This window comes from Vicugna pacos, chromosome 25 (genome assembly GCF_048564905.1).
Source record: "Vicugna pacos chromosome 25, VicPac4, whole genome shotgun sequence".
Taxonomy (NCBI): domain Eukaryota; kingdom Metazoa; phylum Chordata; class Mammalia; order Artiodactyla; family Camelidae; genus Vicugna; species Vicugna pacos.
In genome coordinates, this window is record NC_133011.1 from 25,390,309 (window position 1) to 25,413,161 (window position 22,853).

Below are 22,853 nucleotides of genomic sequence, written 5' to 3' on the forward strand. Positions count from 1 at the left end.
ACATGGTAAATGGATTGACAAATCATTCCTGTTCAGATCTATTCAACTTTGTTCCTAAGGGAAGTAAACTTCCCGGATTGTCATTCTCATCACTAGAATCCACTTGAAATCTTCAACAAAGCTCTTTCCCAGGCTTTATTTATGATCCAGATGAGTGAGCGTAAATGACCTGCTCTTCAGATTTTTCAGAATTAAAATATATTTTTAATTTTTTTGAAATCTTAATTGGCCTGTCCTATGCTTCAATTTTGGGCAAGCAGGCACCAGATTTACAAACATTGAGCTTTTAGTATTATTACTCCATACCTGTGTGTACTCTTCCATATGCACTGAGCACTTTTTATATTCCATGCACTGTGCTACATTCTGAGATACAGACTATGTCCCTGTTCTCCGAATTTTATTTATGCCCTAGGTTCTGAGAGGGACCAAAATCAAATAAAGAAAAACAAGCAAATATAATAATTTCCAATAATGATAAAGCTTTGAGACAAACTGTAGGATAATGTGATAGAAAGTGGGGGATGAAGATGTCACTTTAAATCACATGGTCAGGAAAAGCCCTTTGGAGGAAGTGATTTGAATAAAAGGAAGAAACCAGTCATGCCAATTTCATAGAGAAGAGTACTTTAAGCAAAATAAAGAGCAACAGGTGATGATCCCAAAGTGGGAACAAGTTTGTCTTGGCTGAGAAACAGAAAGAACGCCAGTGTGCAGTGTAATACGGAAGAAAGAAGTTCAAAGAGACGACAGCAGAAGGCAGATCACGCAGGACCTTGTGGAGCAGAGCGTCCTGAGATAAGAAGACATTTGAAGTCTCCTAAGCACACAAGGGACATGACCTCACGCCGGCTGTTCCTGGAAGGAAGGGAAATATTATAGTGGCTGCGTGGCCAGGCTGGTAGCAATAAGGATGAAGACGTGTCCATTATGGCTCAGGGCCCTCATCTGACCCGCACCGTGGGAAGATCTGAATGCCCCCTTCCAATGCTCAGAACTAATAACAAGAACTCAAATTGGAAGAGTTTTTCTGAATTTCTGAGGTCCTATAAGTTTGTAATGGGAGTTTTTATACTTGTACAAATGAGGAAATTGGAATGCAACCACAGCACGGTGACCCAAGGCTCAAATCCACCTATGACAACGCCATGCTCTTCTTCCTACGGGCCCGCTACGACATTTTAGGCATTTCAAAGCATTTATTTTGTCAGATGCAGAATTGTCTGTATTAAGTTTTCCTCTGTAAGGCAGAACACACTAGACAATTTTAACAGTTGATCTGCTCTGTATTTAAAGAAGCCCAGCTATTTCTAGAGAAAATCCTAAGGCTACATAGAAGCCAACCAATAGGTGAAATAAAATGCATTTTTGAGGGGTAAAACTCCTTGGCATTTGAGTAAAGATCCCAGTCCTTGGTCCAGTGGTTTGCTGAGTAAAGAAATTTTAGGAAGGAAGGAAGGAAGGAAGGAAGGAAGGAAAAAAGAAAGAACACTAATGAAATTAGTTGTTTAGGAAGGAGGGAAGAAGAAAAGAAAATTTTATCAAACCCCAATTATGTGGCAAATATTCCTAGGTACTTTTCATGTGCTTGCTAGCTTGAAAGCTGAAGGTTGTTCCCATAGTCATTCAGAGGAGGAAATAAGACTCAAAGAAGAGAAGTAATGTTCTCAAGTTTATGCAGCTGGTAGGTAGCAGAGCCATAGTTTGAAGAGAAATAAATCTGCAGCCAAATCCTTAGGACGCCGTAAGCCAGACCTCCACCTTTGTTCTGGCTCCATGGTTTCCCAAAGTGGGTAATAGGGCAACAATTCGTTTTGGGGCAAGAACTTCAGAATCTCCATTTTTGACATGTTATTATATCTTTTATTGAGGCTAAAAATTTTAGACACTGCGGTAGACTACCCAGGGTGGCTTTTTGCTTAAAATCTAAATATCAAAAACTCAGAAGCCTGAGAGCTTACCATTTACAACTTCTTTTGATGAGGATGGATTTAAACATAGTCTCACTAGGTCAAGTTTGAGAGCAGAGTAGCTGCCCAGAAATCGCAGATTTGAGGTTTTCTGCCTTATAAAGCAGGTCCAAAACATCTGGGTGGAAGAGACCCAGATGCTCGCCCCGGGGTGCACAGCCAGCTTGCGAGCAAGGTGCTGAGATCAACTGAATTGCAGCTTATTCTTTTGAGAGAAGGGTCCTGGACTTTCTCCAGTCTCCTTCTCTTTCTTTATACCTTGCCTCATTCCAGCAAAGATTTGAGCCAGCTGAGTTGCACTAAATAAACTTTACATTTTTTTTCTACACTGATCCTGCTAATAGCTTCATAAAACTGGCCATTCAATTATGATTCCAAAATATCCTCCTTCTAGGATTTTTATTTCCTTAAAACTTTCATCTATTTTGTTTGTTTTGTTTTTTAATTAAAGAGACCTATCATGTGTTATCTGGAGAGATGGCATGTGTAACTATACGATGTACTGTTGCCTCTGTTCTTGTGAGAGTGAATGTTTGTACTGTGATTTTAATCCTGATTTAGTTTAAAAAAAGATTGCATTTGATTTTATGGCTCAACAATCAACTCAATCAAGACAGAGAATAAAATGCAGTCTTTCCTCTAGTTTACAAAGCAGTTGTTCCTCTTTTGAGTCACTGCTCTCCTCCATTGCCAAAATTGTTTCAAAGATCAGAGTCACCCACTCACTGTACTTTCTCCCAGTTTATCAGGATTAAACTCCTTGTTGCCCTGAATAGCAGAGCTAAGCCTAGGCGCTTAGATTTGCCTTAACTACAGTGTGGAGAACTTTCTGACAGCAAATGAATAAATTCAACTCTTTTGAGAAGAGTCTGTTTCTATAGCTCAGAGGCGGAGCCAAAGGAACCTGAAAGCTCCTCCCACTTCCCCTCCATGGTTTTCACACCTGGAGCTGATTACTCAAGTAGCAAAGACGTTAAGCTCTGAGTATTGCTTCTAGCTCTTGAGTGAAAACAAATTCAACTTGTGGTGTCAGGCATTATGTACCAGCATTGTCTAAACTACGTACTGCAGGGTAATAATGTTAATCCAGATGTTAACCACCATCCCTGTGGAGAGGATTCCATGGTCATCAAAGTGCAAGGATTTCTGCATGTGATGGGCTGTCTGACAGATTCATAAAGTTCACCAGCACATTGACAGTTTCTGAGAATTTCTGCAGTGAAGAAACCTGATGGACTCAGTGTTTCCTAAACATGGCTGAGGATGATGCCCTTTCACTTCGTGGATGATCATCAGCATCTCGGAGCTCTGGTATAGCAGTCACTCACTGTATTAACAGTTCTTCCTTCCAAGCACACAGCCTGGTATACAGTAGATACCTACTAAACGTTTGTAGAAAGTCAAATAAGTCCACGAATGAATGAAATCCTGCCAAGTGAGGATATACATTATATGCACAGGCTTGGGCTGTCCATAATTTTTCCTGATAGAAACACATTTAACATCACCTAACCCATGTTGGTTGAGTTCCTTCTAGTTAAGAGGCTCTATGCTAGGTGTTGAGGACTGCAGAATCAAGAACAAGATGATAACATAAATCACATGTGGAAGAGAGATAGTATGTATATGGCTCTCTGGGATATACGTGGCGGGGGTGCAGGGAAGATTTCCAGAGAAGATGCTATCTGAGTTGAGTCTTAAACGACAAGTGGGAGTTAACCATGCAAAGAGGTGACTCCACAAGTATACCTGATGTGCATGTATGGGAAAGTCCTCACATATTCAGTATTTAAGCAGTTATTAAGCATATATTAATACACATATATATTGTATGTTTTGCAGACAAAACTTACTATCAGAAATGCTTTTATTCCATAAGAGAACTAACTTTATACTCCAGGAAACCAGAGGTAAAGGAGTTCTTTAGAAAGAAAAGGCTAGGAGCTTAACTTATTATTATTAGTTTTTTTAGAACTCAGACTCTATGGTTATTTCAAGCTGTGCTGCACTGGGACTTTCAGTCCCTCACCTATTGATTTCGTCCACAAGTTTTTATTGAGTTCCTACCAAGTGACAAACTATATACCAAGATCAGAGGGTGGGGTGCTTACACAACTCTGCCTTCCTCCGTTGAGTTTATCCCCTGAGAGAGACAGCTATGAAACAAGGAATCATAGAGATGAAAATTAAAAATAAACTAGTAAAATAAAGATATAAAAATAAACTGATAAAATAAAAAAATTTAAAAATGAAGAATAAAAGTGTACTGTAAGGTTATGTAATAGGGGAATGAATTTCGTCATGGTAGCTGTGGTCATCCCTGAGGAAGTGATGATTGAGCTGAGGCTGAAGTGTAGAATAGAAGTTACTTAAACAAAAGTGATGGTGGGAAGGAAGTTGGGTTGGGAAGAGCTTTTGGAAATGCCCACAAGAGGGTAGGAACGTGGCCTGATGAAGAAACTCGAATTCCTTGAAGAGAAGCATAATTCATTATTTTTAAAATCCCAGCAAAGTCTAAGTCTAACACATAATCACACTCAAAATCTGTTTGTTGAGTGATGCCTCAACATGGCAGATGGTGCCAAGGTAGCTCTCTGTCTAGTGACAGAGCCATCAACCAACCGCCCAAAGCAAGTAAGAAAGTGCAGCCCTCACACCCCAAAGCTTCTCCTGTAGTAAAGCTCCAAGAAAGCCATAAACTTTCCTTAGAGAAGTTCTATTACATGAATCCATCCTTCCTTGGCCTTTCATGTGTTCATTTGCTTATTCACCAAATTATACTGAGCACCTGATTGTGCTAGTCACTGTGGGGGATCCAAAAAAGATGAAAATGTAGCCTCAGCCTCAAAAAACTTTTGGTCTACAAGGACATTGTGATGTGCACTGATACGTATTCTACTCCCAAAGTGTGACAGGTTTGGGGGGCCTTTTCTAAAAGAAATGAAAAAGTTAAAATGTTGAAAATTTAACTACTTTTTCAAGATATAAACTCATTTTTAAAAGATAGAGTGAGGGGAAACATTTTATTTTCTATAATGAATGTCAATCAAACTTCACAATTTGAGTAGGATTTTTAAGTATGATTTTCTTCATAACATATTTTACTATTTAAAAAGGAAGAACAGATGTATTTTGGCAGACAAGTAAAATCTAGAAAACACAAAATTTGTTTTAGCAATTGGTATACAATATTTTGAAACAATACAATTATATAAAATTATAGCAGATCCTATGGCCTGTAAAATTTCCTTTGGCACATTTCATTTGGTAGAGTTCAACAGAGAATCTTTCTTAAATAAAAATTAAGTATCAACACAGTCCGTAAGTTAGGTTGTATATGTGGAAAGAACTATTCCTTGAGTTTCCAAAATCCTTTTCTTCCATGATAACCCACATAAAGCACGGCTAGTGAGGTATTTGGGCAAAACACTGTTAAGCAGACATACTCTAAGGAAAAAGTGCATAAACAAAAAAATTCTTCCTGTTTTTATAGAAATAACAGGTTAAATCTGAGCTTCTTGTTGAGGACCTATAATACTTTGGCAGAATCGAAATAAAGCCAGAGAAATGTCTTTGTTCAAGTCCCAGCAGCAGTGGTAGGTCTCCTTTTTTAGCATTACCAGATTCCACAACATAGTCAAGGAATCAATGAGTAAGGGTGATACTAAAAGTGACTCACGTCAAAAGTGAAGCCATGTGCACCTGGACATCTCCTCCGACACCTCCAACCTTGGGGTCTTCTTCTAAACCTTCGACCATCTCTTCAGATGAGGCAGGGTCAAGCATGGTGTCTGAATCACAAACCTGCAAAGAAGAAAGTAAAAAGTGAATTAAAGAAAATAAGACTATGATTATGCTCCCTCTAGTCAAAATTGGGCACATATATTATTGCCTTCAGACTTACTGTCACAAGGCCTCAATAAGCAAGTATCACAGGGATGACCGGGTTTGTTATATCATGGCCAATACACAAGGCTTATTTCTCAGCAAGCTCAATATTTAAGTTAGTGGCATTGCTGGCTAGGGCAGCTGAAGTGATGAGTTAGGTATGTTTTGCAAGGGGACCAGCTTTTTCTGGTTTGTCACGGATGCTCGTAATTTTGACAATGAGAGTCTCATGTCTTAGGTGACATCATAGGTTTCCAGGACTTGGAAAACATCTTGGGTTTGTCATTCTGGATATCTTTTTTTAAAAGTTGCTTTCATCAAGGCTTTTAGGCAACTTGTCCCTCAGGTCTGAAAGATGATTGGAAAATTCTATGAAAGTATTAAAAAGAAGGCATGTTTAACAGTAATTTTTTTCCTTCTATTTTAATATGGTGAATAGAAGACAGGAAAGCAATTCCTCTACAGCTGGATATGTAATTCTGGAGCAAGATGTCTATATAATCTTGGCTTAGCAAATGATACTATGTCAGAAAGGAAACTTGCATGACCTTCAGACCCGTTTTTTTTTTTCATTCTGGACTATTAAGTATTCATTTAGCAATTTGTATATAAAAGCAGATGTAAATTACCTAAAGCAGTTGTAGAAATTCTAATTGTTCTTAAAAACAATCTTTATATGGATCAAAAAAGCAATTTTGAAACCAAACAAACAACAACTTCAAGAAAATTATTGGGATTTTTCTATACCATGAACCCCTAACAGACATTTTGATTGGAGGCTCAAGGTGACAGAGTTATAAATAGTACTTTTGTTTCCAGTTTGATTTCTTTTTTTTTTCCCAGTCTGACTTCTGAATCAATTGAAAAATAGAACAGAGCTATGAGATAAGAAACCAAAATATCACCTGTATACACATAGAGCTAATTTGTAGAATAGGCTATATCTGTAAAGTAGCAGCCTTCATAATTATGTTTCCCAAATTAGACTTAGTCCTAAATAACATCTCTGTGGGGCAAGCCTCCTTCTGCAGATACAGTGTATCCTCCTTTGAAACATATGGCAGATACCTGCTCCTTGGTGGTGGCCCACTCTCAGAAGAAAGGTGGAAGGATGAGCTGGCTTCCCTTTACTCCTTCCATAACTCACCAAGTCACTGCTCTGATGGAGGAAGAATTGAGACAGCTGGGAAAATTTATGCCTATGGATGGAGCTTCTTCCAAATGATCAAAGAAAATTAGAAGTAGGAAAAGTGCTGATTAAAACCTCTCTATCCCTGATTAATACAAATAAGACATTAAAAGAAACAGGCTGAAAAGGGAGTCACTTGTGCTAAGGCCACATCAACAAACCAAAACTCAATACCTAACCTAATTGCAGTTTCAGCCTCTCCCAGGGATGCAACTTGTAACCAGTTAATTTGGAATTCCAAGGTCAGCATGAGTGAAGTAATCTGCCTGACAGATACCCCACCTTCCCCCAAAGAAAGGATACCTTGCCTTTTCCACCTCCTTCTACCTATAAAAGCCTCCCATTTATAAGGATCCTTGGGGCTCCTTTCTATCTGCTGAGATGAGATGCTACCCCATTCATGAATCATTAAATAAAACCAATTAGATCTTTAAATTGCTCAGCTGAATTTCTTTTCTTTCCTTTTCTTTTCTTTTCTTTTCTTTTCTTTTCTTTTCTTTTCTTTTCTTTTCTTCTCTTTCTTTCTTTCCCTTCCTTTCTTTCCCTTCCTTCCTTCCTTCCTGTCTTTCTTTTCTTTCTTTCTTTCTTTCTTTTCTTTCTTTCTTTTCTTTCTTTCTTTCTTTCTTTCTTTCTTTCTTTCTTCCTTTCTTTCTTTCTTTCTTTCTTTCTTTCTTTCTTTCTTTCTTTCTTTCTTTCTTTCTTTCTTTCTTTCTTTCTTTCTTTCTTTCTTTCTTTCTTTCTTTCTTTCTTTTTTCTTTAACAGATTTGTTGGCTGTGACGGGATCCAAAGTGAACTTGTGACAGCTTCTTGGACAAGAAATGCAGGTGTGGTACCCCTGACCCTTTGAGTTCTCTGTCTTTTTCACCATTTTTCAGGGCTACAGGTAAGTTCCTCTCAATTCTGAACTCTCTTTACATCAAGCTCTTGATCAGATTCGATTTCCAGTCTGGAGCAGGTCACCTTGAACTAGCAGATGGTTCCACCCAGAACCCAAGCCCCTAGCTCTTGGTTCAGATGATAGGTCCCCTTTTGATTGGATAATCTTAACCCTTGATTCTGCCCCCAGATTTCATGGTGGGAGCAGCTGGCAGTTTAGTCTGAAGTTACCCATTTGTTTGGAATCAGTTTGCAATCCCCTTTCTTTGGGACCTGTTGGGTCAGTCCTTTTTCTCCTAAAGGAAGGTGACCTTGCCTAAAAAAATTCACTTCTTGCTAGAAACTCCCTTGTCCCACCCCTTTCTACCTAGAAAATCTTCCATTCTGTACAGCTTTTTGGGGCTCCTATCTACTAAGATGGGATGCTCTGATGCATGAATCATTAAATAAAGAAAATTAGATGTTCAAATTTACTTAGTTGAATTTTGTTTTCTAACATTACTCTTTTTGGGGAATGCAATAAGTATAAACTGATGACAGTTGACATGTAATGAACCAGTTTCACATCCCCATCCAAACATTAAATGATGATTGGCAGATGTGAGTGCTGTCTGCAATTCCTATTATTTTGCCAACAAGTCTGGCAGTCCTGCATGAATTTAATCAAGATTTAGCTTAATTATTTATATCAAAAGTAATAATTTTTTATACTTCTACCACTACTTTACAAAAATAGTAGAAATTTGATATACCAGTTTTGAAAAAAAAACTAAGAAAATAATTTGTAGAAATATAGACTTTCACAGTCAAGGGGAATTTCTAGATACAGCGTGACCCTCTCACATACTTTGCTAAGGAATTATGTGGTATCCAGTTATAAAAAGTGAACTTTTCACCTCTCTGGATTTAATTAATTATAGCAATTTTAGGGTAACTTCTGAATTTCTTATTTTATTTTTTCTGATTTAGAAACAAAATAAATATACTTTCTAGATAAAACCCATTTATTATTTTCTTGGCATTCTATTTTGGTCCAGCATAGTCTCAGATATTTAGGGGAAAAAATTTAGACAGAATATAGACATAAGTTTTTCATTGTAGAAAATAGGATTTTACTAATACTTCAGTGTACACCCAAGGGTTCCAGGCCTCAGAGACCTAAACAAATTCCTCCAGTGGTGACATTTTGCCTCTCCCTTGTCCTGTCTGTCCCTGTTTTGCATGTGGCACAAGACAGGGAGGCCAGTAACTAAGGTAGTAAAAAGTAAAGGCAGACATTCAACCCACCTTTCAACCTCCCTGCGTCCTGAGAGTTTATGGCCACACCCACTTCTATTGACTTAAGCTGCAAAAGGCAAAAGCAGAAAGCTAAAATAAGACTAAAAACAACAGGAAAGGGGCCACCTAGAATTAATGTTCAAGTAACTCCGCCTGCTTGTGAGCATAAGCAAGCCAAGGGAACTGCCTCTTTGAAACGACTAAACTTGAACCAAACTTGTGCATATTTAAATTGGCCCTGCCCCTCCCAGTTTCCAACAGCACAGTGCCAGAAGTTCTCTGAGAGACATTGTTCACATGGTGAGTTTAACTGTCAGGCGGGAAAGCCCTCAGCAATCTCCTGGGAGGGGTTTGTTATAGTGGGATTAAACAGCTTTAAAGCAGTTCAGTCCTGGATGTTATTTGGTAATTCAGTGCCAACTAGAAAGCCACCATCTATGACAGTCCATGAAAGCATGTATGTTCCCAGACATAATAGGATTGATTTATTAGGGAGTAAAGAGTGTAACTTCAGCCCTTCTTAAAAGCAGCCTAGTAGAAACAGGATTTCTAGCTGTCTCCTCACCAATTAATGACAAGTGTGTAATTTCACGAATGTTGGCTATTTAGCTCTGGACTAGAAGCTGTGGGAGAAAGACACCAGTTCACACAGAGCTTAACCTCACACTGGGAAAAAACCACAGCACGTGACTTGCACACCAGAAACAACTATAGAACAAATCAACACATCCTTCTTTCCACACTGAATGTATCACTGTAATTTGTTTAAACTGCATGATTGCTAGTCATAGGGCTTCTCACTAGGCGATGTGCAAAGGAAGCAAAGTCACCAAATTTTGACTAAAATGAATGGAAAAATGCCAAGACAAGAAGATATTAATTGGGAGGAAGCAGCCACCTCAGTCTTAACCACAGAATCAACAACTAAGATGCATAAGACCCCTGCTCCTACTCCTTCACTGTTCTAGCCAAGAGTTAGTGTCCTTTTTTCCCCTTCCTATCTGAAACAGGAGTGGGCAAACTAAGGTCTGCAGGCCAGGTTCAGCCTGCCACCTGTTCTGATACAGCCTGTGTGCTAAAAAGGTTTTTGTCTTTTTAAATAGTTGAAAAACCTCCAAAAAGTTATTTTGAGACACATGAAAGTATGTGAAATCCACACTTCAATGTCCATCAGTAAAGTTTTATTGGAACCCAGGCATGTATATTCATTTTTTCTTCTTCTTCTTCTTTTTTTTTCTTTTTTGAGGAGGGAGGCGATTAGATTTACTTATTTATTTATTTGTTTAGAGGAGGTACTGGGAATTGAACCCAGGATCTTGTGGATGCTAAGCAAGCACTCTACCACTTGAGCTATACCCTCCCTGCCTGTTTTCATATTATCTATGGCTGCTTTCTCACTAAAACAGCAAAGCTGAAGAGCTGCAACACAGACTGTATGACCTGCATAAGCCTAAATTTACCATCAGAACTTTTACCAGCACAGTTTGCCAACCCTGGGCCTAAAATAATTGGATGCAGGGGGAGGTTTCTCTTTGGTAAAATTAAAAACAAACAAACAAACAAACAACAACACAAGTTGAGATAAAACACATTAAGTCCCAGGTTAATTCTACTAGGAATTTTAAAGTTGCCTCTTACGTCCGTGTGTTATGAACAACAGTAACTGCATAACAAACGTGAAAGATGACTGATAAACTACACTGTTTTCTTTAGCCAATATTTGTCTATTAGAAGAATACATCAAGAAACGTCCATTAAGTCTTGCGTTCCGTGCCTTACTACTTGTATGATCGTGAACAAATCATTTAGCACCATCATGATACCAGAGTGAGACACTGCATGCGAAAGTACTTCATAAGTTACAAAGCACCATAGAGAAGTGTGCTGCTGGTCTCGGGTAATCACCTTTCATCTTTTAATTCTTGCTAAGTAAACCCACATCTCAAAGATCATAACAATCATTACCAGGAAAAATGACTCAGTAGAATCACTAAAAGGAACAAGGAGCTGATTATCTATAAAAATATCTTATCACAACGAATAAATTCAAATGTATTGGGAACTACCTGTAGAAATTAGATAGACTTCTATAAGTCTATTATGTAAGCTGTTAGACTGTAAGTCCATTCCAACTCATCTCACTGATCTTAAAGTTAATCTACCCAACAACAACTTAAGTAAAAATCACCTGTAGAAATATTGTTACATATTTTACCAAATGCCTTTCAAATTCTAAGACCCAAGTCTGAAATGCCAAGTATCTGTGTTTCACCTTTTTTTTTTTTTTGACAAATTTCCTTTCAGACTGACTGGTGGATTCCCCACCTCCGTCTGCCCCAAACCACCTCAAAGGGCGCTGGGAGCTACACGGGAAGAGGAAACCTTAATTCTTGTTGCCTTCAAGGAAGAAACAGGTTGAAAATGAATCAAGATCGTCTGTTGCCACTGCCTTCATCCTCTGCTTGTTTGTGAGGTGCAACCCTTTCTTAACCTTGACCCTTCATCCTAACCTGGACCCAGTGAGACTATTTCTTTCTACCATGTTTGAAATTTGCTCTTGGTCATGACCCCACTACCTACTTTTCCTGCCACAACTTAACCACAAAATAAATGGAAAGTCTTCTTTTCTCCTCCTTCCCCTGGGACATTTCTCTAGTGGAAAGGGGTCAGCCAGAACAACACCAAGAACATCACAAATAGTTAGTTACCAGCAAACACAATATGGTGCCAGCCCCCTGAACTCCTAACCGTATTGGACCAGAGTAAACATACTACTGAAAGGGAAAGAAGAAGCTATGCAAAGCCTTGGAATAAGACAGATCTGAGCCCCCATCTACCCTTTATGAGTTATATACCCTTGGACTGGCTCCTTAACCTTAGACTCCTTACCTCACCTTTCTGAGTCTCCATCTCTCAGGTGGAAAATATGGATAATCATATCCACCTCATAAGGTTATTGTAATGGAGAATTACTTGGATAAAATATGTATAGCACTTACAAGAGCGAGCATATAATAAATGCTTAATAAAAGAAAACATATATATTGAGAAATGATAAATCAAAACAGAGGCACAAACTAAGGACACTAATCCAGTGAGGAAAGCAGTTCTTCTTATCATTACCGTAAATAAACTATGACACGCTCAGAGAGCAAAAATAACAGCCTAAATGTCCATCAACAGGTGACTGGATAAAGAAGATGTGGTATATTTATACAATGCAATACTACTTAACCATAAAAACCAACAACATAATGCCATTTGCAGCAACATGGATGCTCCTGGAGAATGTCATTCTAAGTTAAGTAAGCCAGAAAGAGAAAGAAAAATACCATATGAGATCGCTCATAGGTGGAATCTAAAAAAACAAAAACAAAAACAAACAAAAACAAACAAAAACAAAGTGTAAATACAGGACAGAAATAGACTCATAGACACAGAATACAGACTTGTGGTTGCCAGGGGGGTGGAGAGTGGGAAGGGATAGACTGGGATTTCAAAATTGTAGAATAGATAAACAAGATTACACAGTATAGCACAGGGAAATATACACAAAATGTTACAGTAGCTCACAGAGAAAAAAATGTGACAATGAGTGTGTATATGTCCATGTATGACTGAAAAATTGTGCTGAACACTGGAATTTGACACAACATTGTAAAATGATTATAAATCAATAAAAAATGTTAAAAAATAAATAAATAAATATTAAGAGCAAATAAATAAATAAATAAATAATGCCTGGTTCAATGCCCAACCAAATTAACTCTGTTTTTGAGAAGGCAATGTAAAAATCCTTAGACTGGGCTGTCTACTAAGGAAAATAAATAGTTTAGAGAGCAGTTTACAGCTGATTATGGTTGATGTATGGCCTGAATTTTATCCTCGGGTTACAATGTGTGAAAGTTTATCTACAGCAAACTTACATCAAAACTTACGAAAGTGTTTGTTGTATCTTGAGTCAGCATCTCTTCATTGACTTTGAGCCTGCTGAATGTGGTGCTACTTAAAACAGGAACATAACTTTTGGTTTGGGAAGTACATAAATGTATATGACACAATTTTATTTGTTTAATATAGACCCTGAGAACTGCATTGTTTGATGAAAAAAAGAGTATGTATAATTGGTAATTTGTGTGGGACCATTTGCATGCAGGAGGTAGGGAAACCAAAGAATTGGGACAAAAAAATAACTTTTACAAAAATACAATATTGCACACAATTTAAAATTTCTCATGTAACCAAAATGTCAATCAAGACTCATAGTGTATGGTCATTAATTATATCAAATGAACTTCTCGGACTTAATGTTATATGCTATTTTCATTTTTAAAAAAAACTTCTTTTCTATTTATTTGGATTCTGAATAAATGGGATTTACATGTAAGCATAAAACTAAATTTACCACCTTTGGATTAAGTGGCAAATATGAAATGGTAAATCATGGGAGTGGCAGATACAAAATCATAAAACCTAAGAATTTCAGAGCTAAAAAGACCCTTAGAAATTAATGAGGAAAATAATTCCAGAAAAAAAAAATCTGTCCTCAAAAGAACCAAAAAGATAACTTTTCTTTTAGGAGAGAGATGGGGAATGGGGAGGATGTTCCTCTCTTATATTATTTAGTTTAGGGTATAAAATCTCAAATCTAGCCAATGGAAAGCTTCCACTTCTGGACACCGAAGCAATTTGGCACTTTTTTATTACTCTTCTTGGATGAGATTAGGAAGACATATGCCTTATTCTGTAGAATGAATTACCCAATTGTTATACAATGATTCTTTTCATCAGTCAACCTCGCATCTTTTCAAAATATTAAAGTCAAAAAAAAAAGGAGTCCTTTGGTTTTTCTCCTTTCCTTTCTAGGAATGCTTATTCATGAGTAAAGTGTACAGAAGGTGTAAAGCAGAGGTGACAAGCCAGCTGGAAAAGTGAGAAACCAAATGTTGTCACCTCCATGTCTTAAGCCATGAAACGTACTTGTTCCAAATGATTGGAATTCTCATTCTAAATGAGGGAATCAGGAAATCCCATAATGATGGCCCTTAAACACCAACGTAAACCTAGAGTTGAATCTAGATTCGGATTTCCCCATTCCTAGTTCAATGTGTCCTTAAACTTACGATACTATAAAGGCCCCAGCTGCAACTGGAAGCCAATCATTTTGGCCAACTCCTTGCAAAGTTAAGCAGGGTTCTCCAGCCAGGTTAGCAAGTAGGAGCAGATGGTTAGTTTCTACCCCTAGCTCCCAGTCTCTCTTGTGTATTATTACTGATCTTTGCTTCCTTCCATCCTTAACCAACTTGAACTCCACATCCAATCACTTACAACACGCAGGAGCCAAGATCCTCAATCTTCTCTGCCTTTGTCTTTCAGCGGGTTCTGCTCTGTGACTCTTGGACCTTATGTCAGTTAGAATGGAAGATGAGAATGTATTAATTTGAACCTTAGAAATTTCCATTGCTATATGGCAGAAATGGTTAAGTATCTGGGGATTTGATGAGAAATGGCAGTATGAAATGTACTGGTTTCAGAATGCCAATTCTTTTTTTCCCTCGTTTGAATGCTTGGAATGGGCCGAGAGTCCAAAAAGGATTCAGGGTCCAGTTAACAGCTGTGGCTAGGGCCAGCCTATCTGGAGGCTTCATCCAGAAGGAAGGAAAGTTCTCAAGTATGTTTAGGGCTGAAGTGGAAAGCCTTTTCTAACATTTCATGTTTTGTATTTTTTTTCCTGGACAGGCACAATGTCAAATTGTCATGAATACAAACAAAATTCAAGACAAAAATGATGGGAAAATGAGATTCAGGAGGAGTAGGTTAAAAAAAAAAAAAAAGAAAACCCCACACAGTCACCTCTTGATTAGAAATGACAAATTAGCAACTGTTTCAACTAGAATTAAAGGCAAAATATCAAAACAGGTGTTCTCTCATGTTAGGGTTTTTCTTCAAATCCTCTGCAAGTTTCCAAGTCATCCCTTTCTTTAAATGTTTCATTGTATCTTCTCATCTGGGCTTCAAGTTGCAATCAGTAAATATGTAAAAAAGAACTGAGTTAATTAAAGCTACCTGAAATATGATAGTTCTAGAAGTTAGAAGAACTTGGGGGTGAAACTCTATCAACTCCCTAGAAGGAAGATTAATAGTCAGATGGTATTTTTTTAACATTTTTTATGGATTTATAATCATTTTACAATGTTGTGTCAATTCCAGTGTAGAGCACAATTTTTCAATTATACATGAACATATATATATATATATTCATTGCCACATTTTTTTCTGTGAGCTACCACAAGATCTTGTATATATTTCCCTGTGCTATACAGTATAAACTTGTTTATCTATTCTACAATTTTGAAATCCATAGTCAGATGGCATTAACTGAAGAAATGCTTCAAAACTCTCCAGAGGTTAACCAAATTAACTCTGTGGTGGCCACTGACACATACTATAGTTTTCAAGCAAGGACTGGACAATCACATAAAAAGTAACAATACTATTAACAAACTGTACTATAAACAGCAAGCTTTTTAATAATATTAACAACACCATCATTAACAACTTCTGCTGAGCCCCTTTGGATACATTCTTTGAAAGAATTATCCCAAACCTTTTGTGAGACTGGTTCCTTCTATCCAGATAACGAAGGTTTGGGAGGTGGCCTTGCTCAAGGTCAGCTGGCTGATAATACCTGTGATTAGAACCTCTGTCAAATGACATTGAAGCCAGTGCCCTTTCCCATCCCATTACCCAGAGAGACCCACTGGGCATACTTTGGGCCCACGAAGTCCCCTAAAAAAGAGATGGATCTCCTGAAAACTAGAATTTCACTTTGAAGAGAAGAGGAAGAGAGTCCAGGTGATATTTGAAGCCAGAGACATTTTTTCCTTTCCAATATTATCATGAGCAAAATCTACCACAGTGTCTGCAGAAAATTACAATGAGAAGACTCACAGGGACCCTGCTAACATCCTAAAAAAGAAAGCCTCGGTGAGAAATAGGAGAAGAGAAACCCTAAAGTGAGCAGGCAGGAAACTAATGAGAGACACAGCCTGTCTAATTTTCATGTAAGCAAACACCATCACAAATGGTTTCAAAGGCCAGTTGCAGGGAGTGAGGTAATGCTGTTTGGGGAGTGAAATAAACATGACTTAGATTTTTCTCTGGGAAGCTACTTTTTTTTTTTTCACCTTTTCTTCCCTATTTTTATTTTTCTATTCTTTTCCTTTGTGTCTACATTTTGAATTCCCTATTCTTTTAAATCAAATTTATTTTCAGCACACCCATTTGCTCTAGTCTCTGTGAAAAATAGTTTATAGCATGTCTTCGGGCCTGCAGATTTTCTCAGACTTCTCTGCTGGGACAGACACTATTTTCTTGCAAGGCTGGGGATTTTAAGCATCTGGAAAATAATGTTGGATTTGACTTGGCAGGTCCAAGGGGGCAGAGAAGGTAAGAGAGGGGAAAAGAAGGAAGGAAGGGTCTCCTATTCAAAATAATCCTATTTTCCAACCAATAACACTGCACAAGTTAAGCGCTTTCATAGTCTTAACCGTTTTATAAGATTTTTTTCCCCTCTCTTTCAGAATGTGCTCTCAACAGTCATGCTGTTTTCAAATGAACTGAAAGGAGTACTGTGTGCAGAAGGCACAGGATGGACTATAGCATACGACTGGACTGCAGTCCTCAAAAGGCGCTTTATGTAAATGGACGTTTGCCCTGGCAGATGTGGAAACCTACCTGCACATAATCCACACTCCGGCCCAGTGCTCTGAAGGCCGTGTCCACGACTTCTCTTTTGCCACCCCATTTCTGCATGATGCAGATACTTTTGTTGGACAAGACCAACTGGGTGACATGCTGTGAGCTTTCTTTGTGTGACTCCTCCGTCTCACCAGGACCCTTCTCGTGGAAGTTGTTCTTCCAGATGTAAGTGGCTGATTTGTCCCTGCCCATGACTTCACTGAAGATGTCCATCATGTAAAGGTCATCTTCCGAGTTCCCGTGACTTTAATTCTAGGGTAAGTTAGCCTTTTCACAGATTGCAAACACTTTCATAAATAGTGTAGATCTTCTTGATAGGCAGCAATGTGAAGAGTAACAGTTTTGTTCAAGTTAGTGGGGATATTTAAGTACTTTTTCATTTCTCGGTGCTCCAGAAAGGCAAACAAGTTTTGAGTGATGATGTGTAAGGCTAAAAAGGCACCATGTGAACTAGGGAAACATAAATATAAATACAAAGCATATCCAGTGAGAGATTTTGCATAAACAATTGCTTAGCGTAAGTTACCATTTAAAATCAATTTACTTAGCGTTCAAAAACTAGTTGAATTAAAGGAAAATATTAAGTATTATTTATCTGTGAATATAACAAAACCCTAAAGTTGGTGTGAGTGATTAACACTGGGGACACTGCATTGATACTAATTATGTCCCTCATTATAGTTCATTCTTAGAAAAAGAGGAAATAAGCTTCAATAAGAAAAAAAATGGATTGCTGTGATTTATAGTAAGAAATATGTATTTAGTCTTTGTCCCATTTCTGGTACAGAATATACTCTCAAGAAGAAATTTTCCTGCTAAGGTAGAAATGAAAAGATTTCTACTGTCTGGAACTTTAGGGTTTACCAAAGCATGTCTTTGAAAAATCTGTACAAAGTGTTCAGCAAAGGCCTTCCAATGGTCTTCTCTCTGAGGGCACAATATAATGTCAGACCAGTTTACCTTAGGGGACAATGCTTCTGCTATTGCTCCTATCAGCTCCTGAATATCAACTCCCAGGTAAGCCATTTTCTAGTCATTTGTGGGAGGGTCTGGGAGAAGTTCCAGCCATCTGTTTCCTCTTTGAGGGGGGCGTTCTCCAGGGGGGCACCTGGCTTGTCTGACAACGATAGCATAATTGTGGATGGAAAGAACATCCCATCGCAACCAGTCTAGGTCCCTGTGAGTAGAGTTGTGAGTGGCCACTGGTCTTTCTAACACCTATCTAAATTCGGTAGACTTCCCTAAAAGTGTGCAGATAAAAGGGCTTTACAATTTAGAAGATTCACTACTGTCCAGGGGACATGAATGATTTGCACTGGGGGTCTGGGCTACATCCACAAAGGACATTTCATAGGAAAGCCTGAAGCCAGCAGAACCAGATTATATAACTACACCCTAGAAAGCAGGCCTAGTTGTAAGGGACAGCCAAATGAGCCCTATCACCCACCCTGGATGATTCTGATAAATTTATTTCCCGGAGTTTTTGTATTTACATGAGTAATCTATATACCCAAGGCCTGGAGATCAGGCTGGATTTGCTCTCTATAAATCTTTTAAAGAAAGGGAAATCAAAACAGGCAGCTGGATGTTTAAGGGATTTTCTAGGGAGGCTGGAGAAGTTTGAAGATCTAAGGGCATTTGCTGAGGGGATGGGGTTAGATTTTTAATGGGGGATGTGGTTTAAACCAGGGGCCCAGAGATCCAAAAGATCTGGAGGGGCAGGGACAGGGAGTTTGGGAGAAGGGGAATCATGTTTGATGTGGACCTTACTTTTTGTTCTAAGTATAATTCTTGTTTTGTCTTGTTAAGGAATTCCCTAAGGCTGGCCATTATCCTCCTTTGTATTCACGTTTCAGCATGACCTTTCATGAGTACCAATAAGACAATTGACTAAGGTGAGAGCTCTTTATTTTTTTTTCTTTTAAATATAGCTAATTCAACGGATTAAATTGATGAGCAGGATCTATTCATCTCAATAGCTACTCAAACCAAGAAGCCTTTTTATGGCTCAACCACAAATGCAACAGACATCCCAAAGAAGAATGCAAAAGATACAGTCCTCACAGACCAAGAAAGTTTACTCTCAGTTAGCCTAAGAAAACAAAGGCCCTCGTACTCATAGGCAGTAAGAAGGGTGTAACAGAAACAAAGAACAAAACAAACAAAACAATCTCTTCCGTTTCCCATAAGAACATGAGACATCTCTAGACACAGCTCTGCTAACCTGTCACCTAGTCAGGCGTGACTAGAATGGGCTTTTCGAGCACGAACAAGGCAATGACGGTGGAGATGACAAAGACTGCTGTGGACTGGGACCCCTGTGAATGAAAAATACTGCAAACCATATCAGTAAACAAAGAATGCTGAAACCATCAAGTCATCGGTGGCTGCCGCCACCCCCCAGTGAAGACAAGCCTGCAGCCCGGCCTCTGCAGCCGCTCACAGTGGTGCACCCTGAGAATAAGACTCAGAATAAGAAAGGACAGGACCCTGGCCCTAGATAGCTAGGTGCTTGTCGAAGGAATGAATTCAATGAGCCCAAATATTTGCTTCCTCCCATACATAGAAAAGCGCTTAATTCTTTAACTTGAGATACCTGGTTTTCTTTAGATAACAAGTAATCTTTTATTGTTCCAACTACCTGGTCTTTGTTGTAAAGCTCCTATATATTCTAGCTCCTCCCTTACCTCTGGAGCAGCCCCTCAGAGCGATCTGTCATCCCAGCTTGACTCCTCCCGCCAAATAAAATATAACTCTCAACTTTTAGGCTGTGCATTTATTTCAGTCGACCCCCCTTATGAAAAACTCCCCTGAGAGCTTACATGATCAGACAAAGATGTTGCTGCTTGTGAATTTATGTCCCGGAATCCCAGTCTATTCAACTGGCTACCAAATGCACATCACTACGTGCACCTTCTGACTGATGGAGACCAGAGGAAATATTCTCACTGGTCACAAAGCCAAGTTCTCAAGACAGAGAACAAAACAAGAGTAAAATCTCATACCAGTGAGTCTCCTCTTAATGACCAATGACACAAAACACAAAAGCAAAAGAAAACAAAGACCAGGTCTGGGAGGAAAAGGATCAGTAGAAAAAAAGAGCACCCATAATCAAATTTTTACCAGAGTCACTAAGAAACCAAATCACAAATAAATCCCTACTAATCAAAATTTAGAGAAAAGAAAGAAAGAAACTTAACACCGTTCTCATTTCACCAGACCCTGCAGGCAGAGATCTAGAAGACTGACATGGTAAGAATTCTTACCTTCTGCTGGCTCTTGTCACAGGTCCCAGGATCTCAGCTGTAGCAGCTGGTGGAAATGTTGAGCGCCAAATTGTAAGAGAGTAAAACTTCTCCCTTCTTCCCTTCTAGGGTCTTTGGCTGATTAAACAATGGGACATGATATAAGATAGATTAACAGGAGTAAAAATAAATCACGTTCAACAAGAGCCCCATAAAGATGACTCAAAGAGCAGCCAGGTGTTGGAGGCTTATATACCATCCTGGGCTAAGAAAATGCCTGGGAGTCTGAGGATGCAATGGGAAGAAAGCTTATTCACAGGAAGGGAGGAGATGTTTGGAAAACACAGGTTGCCTTTGTTAACACAGATAAGTTTCTTATGTAAAAATGTATCTCTGGTATGAGCCCCCTTTACAGTGCAAATTTAGGCAATGAAGAGGGAAGTAAAGAGCTTTTATTGAATCTGCTGGGCTTTAATTGCCTTTAGCTCAATATAATCCTTATGCCAAAGAGACACATTTGGGGTGGCAAATTTTGCTCCTCTTCATCATACATTGAAGTGATGCTGAGTGATATGAATTACACTTAGGGGAACCTTAGTGTGGCTGCTCACAAATTGTGTTTCCTCTCTGTCTGATCATAGACTGCTTGATGTAGCCATGACGTTGCAGACTTACTGAGATACAAGGTGGTCCACTTCCAACAGAGACCCTTAAAAGACACAGGGTGGGACTCCTGCATTCCCTCTTTTCCTTCTGTAGGCTTGATGTACCTTTCAACAAGGTTCTAGGACATTTCAGAGCCCAAAGATAGAGGGAGTTTGGTCCTTAAATTTCCACATAGAAGGGACTCAGCCACCAATCAGGAATACTCACAAAACCAGGAGACCCATTTACTCATTAGGTCACTGGTTCATTATAAAAGGATACAACTCAGGGACAACCAGGTGGAAGAGAGGCACAGGGCAAGGTGTGGGGAAAGTCACGAAGCATCCATGTTCTCTCTGAGTGCACCACTGTCCCTGAATCTCCACATCCATCAACGCAGAAGCTCTCTGAACCCTCCCCTTTTGGGCGTTTATGGGGACTTCATCACATAGTCATGGTTGATTACATCATTGACCATCAGCAATTGAACTCAGTCTCCAGCCTCTCTCTCCTTCCCAGAGGCCTGAGTGTGGGACAGGAAGTTCCCACTGCCTACCCCCATGGCTGGCTCCATTGGCACCAGCCCCATCCTTAAGTGCTTTCCAAAAGTCACCTCATTAACAGAACAAATGACGTTTCTAATGTTGTAGGAAATCTGAAGGGTGATAGGAGCTTTGTGCCAGAAATAGGACAAAAACCAAATGTATATTTCTTATCATAATTAATCACAATATCATAGGTTTTCTTCCTTGAAGTTTCTTTCCTCCTTTTCCAAGAATGAATTTCAATGAGGGCATAATCGGTATAATTGCAGGGTCCAGATTTTTAATCACTCACAACAACCTTAGGTTTTCTTTGCCACATTTACATATAATTAATACTTAGCCTTTTCCTTTAAGTCAAATAGTTTTTGAAAGCTAAGTAAATTTATTTTCAATGGCAACTTGGGCTAAGCAATTATCTGCAAAATCTCTTGCTGGATATGCTAGTTGCAGTTTCCTATTCCACGGCAAGACAACTGAGTGTTGACATAACACTTATTCATATCTTGATTGTCACTAGTTGTGGGGCAATCCCGTCACTCAGCTCCAGCGACACCGTTCACATTCTAGTCCCTGGAGTCTTCACTGAGGTGGTCCTGAGTGGATGTGCATCACATGCAGGGTAACCGTGTGGCTCCTCACCAGCTGTGTTTCCCCTCCTTCTGAGCACACTGCTTGATGTGGCCATGGCACTGCAGTCCCTGGAAGTCTGAGATGGGCCACTTCCTATAGGGCTTTTAGAGGAGAGAATGGGCCTCCTGTGATACCCTTCCCATCCACAGTCTTGATGTACGTATCAGCAGGTCCTTGGGGATCGATCACAAAGCCCAAAGATTCAAGCAGCTTGGTCCTTGAACTGCCATCAGGAATACCTGCCTTGGATTCTTACGTTAACTAGAAATAATTTTTGAGTTTGTGTTTGTTTGTGTGCCCATTATACATATTGGGTTCAGTTTCCTTAACTCACTACAATCTACATAATGCAAAGGAGGCTGGAGACCAGGGTTTGAGCTGTGGACATTATTTTCCCTTGTTAAATGGAGATGATAGTACTTGTCAGTGACCCTTCAAAGGGCTGCAGTAAGGAGCAAAATCAAAGTGTTCATCAAAGTGTTTTAAAAAAAAACAGAAACACAATGCAGTTTAACGTGTCAGCTAACGTGGAAGCAAAAAAACAAATGAAATTAAAAAAACCAATGTGCATTCCACGTCTAGCGCTTGTACCGGACACTGCAGTATGTATCACATGAGCCTGACAATGGTGATCATGACCCAGATGCAAAGTCCAGGCTGCCGGGGAATGGTGAAATGCTGAGTTTTCAGTGAAAGGCAAAAGACGACAGCATCCCTTGTTAATTAAAGCAGATGACAGGATGCTGAAAACTCCCAAAAGTGTACATTAACCAATGCCTAAATGTGCTGGGAGCACCCGACTTGGAACTTGTCCTTTCCAAGACG

General features: G+C 39.0%; 1 pseudogene; it reads right to left on the reverse strand.

The window, feature by feature from the left end:
* Nucleotides 1-5,645: 5,645 nt before the first annotated feature.
* LOC102527858 (hyaluronan synthase 2-like) overlaps nt 5,646-22,853 on the reverse strand; it is a 29,223-nt pseudogene continuing 12,015 nt past the window's right edge.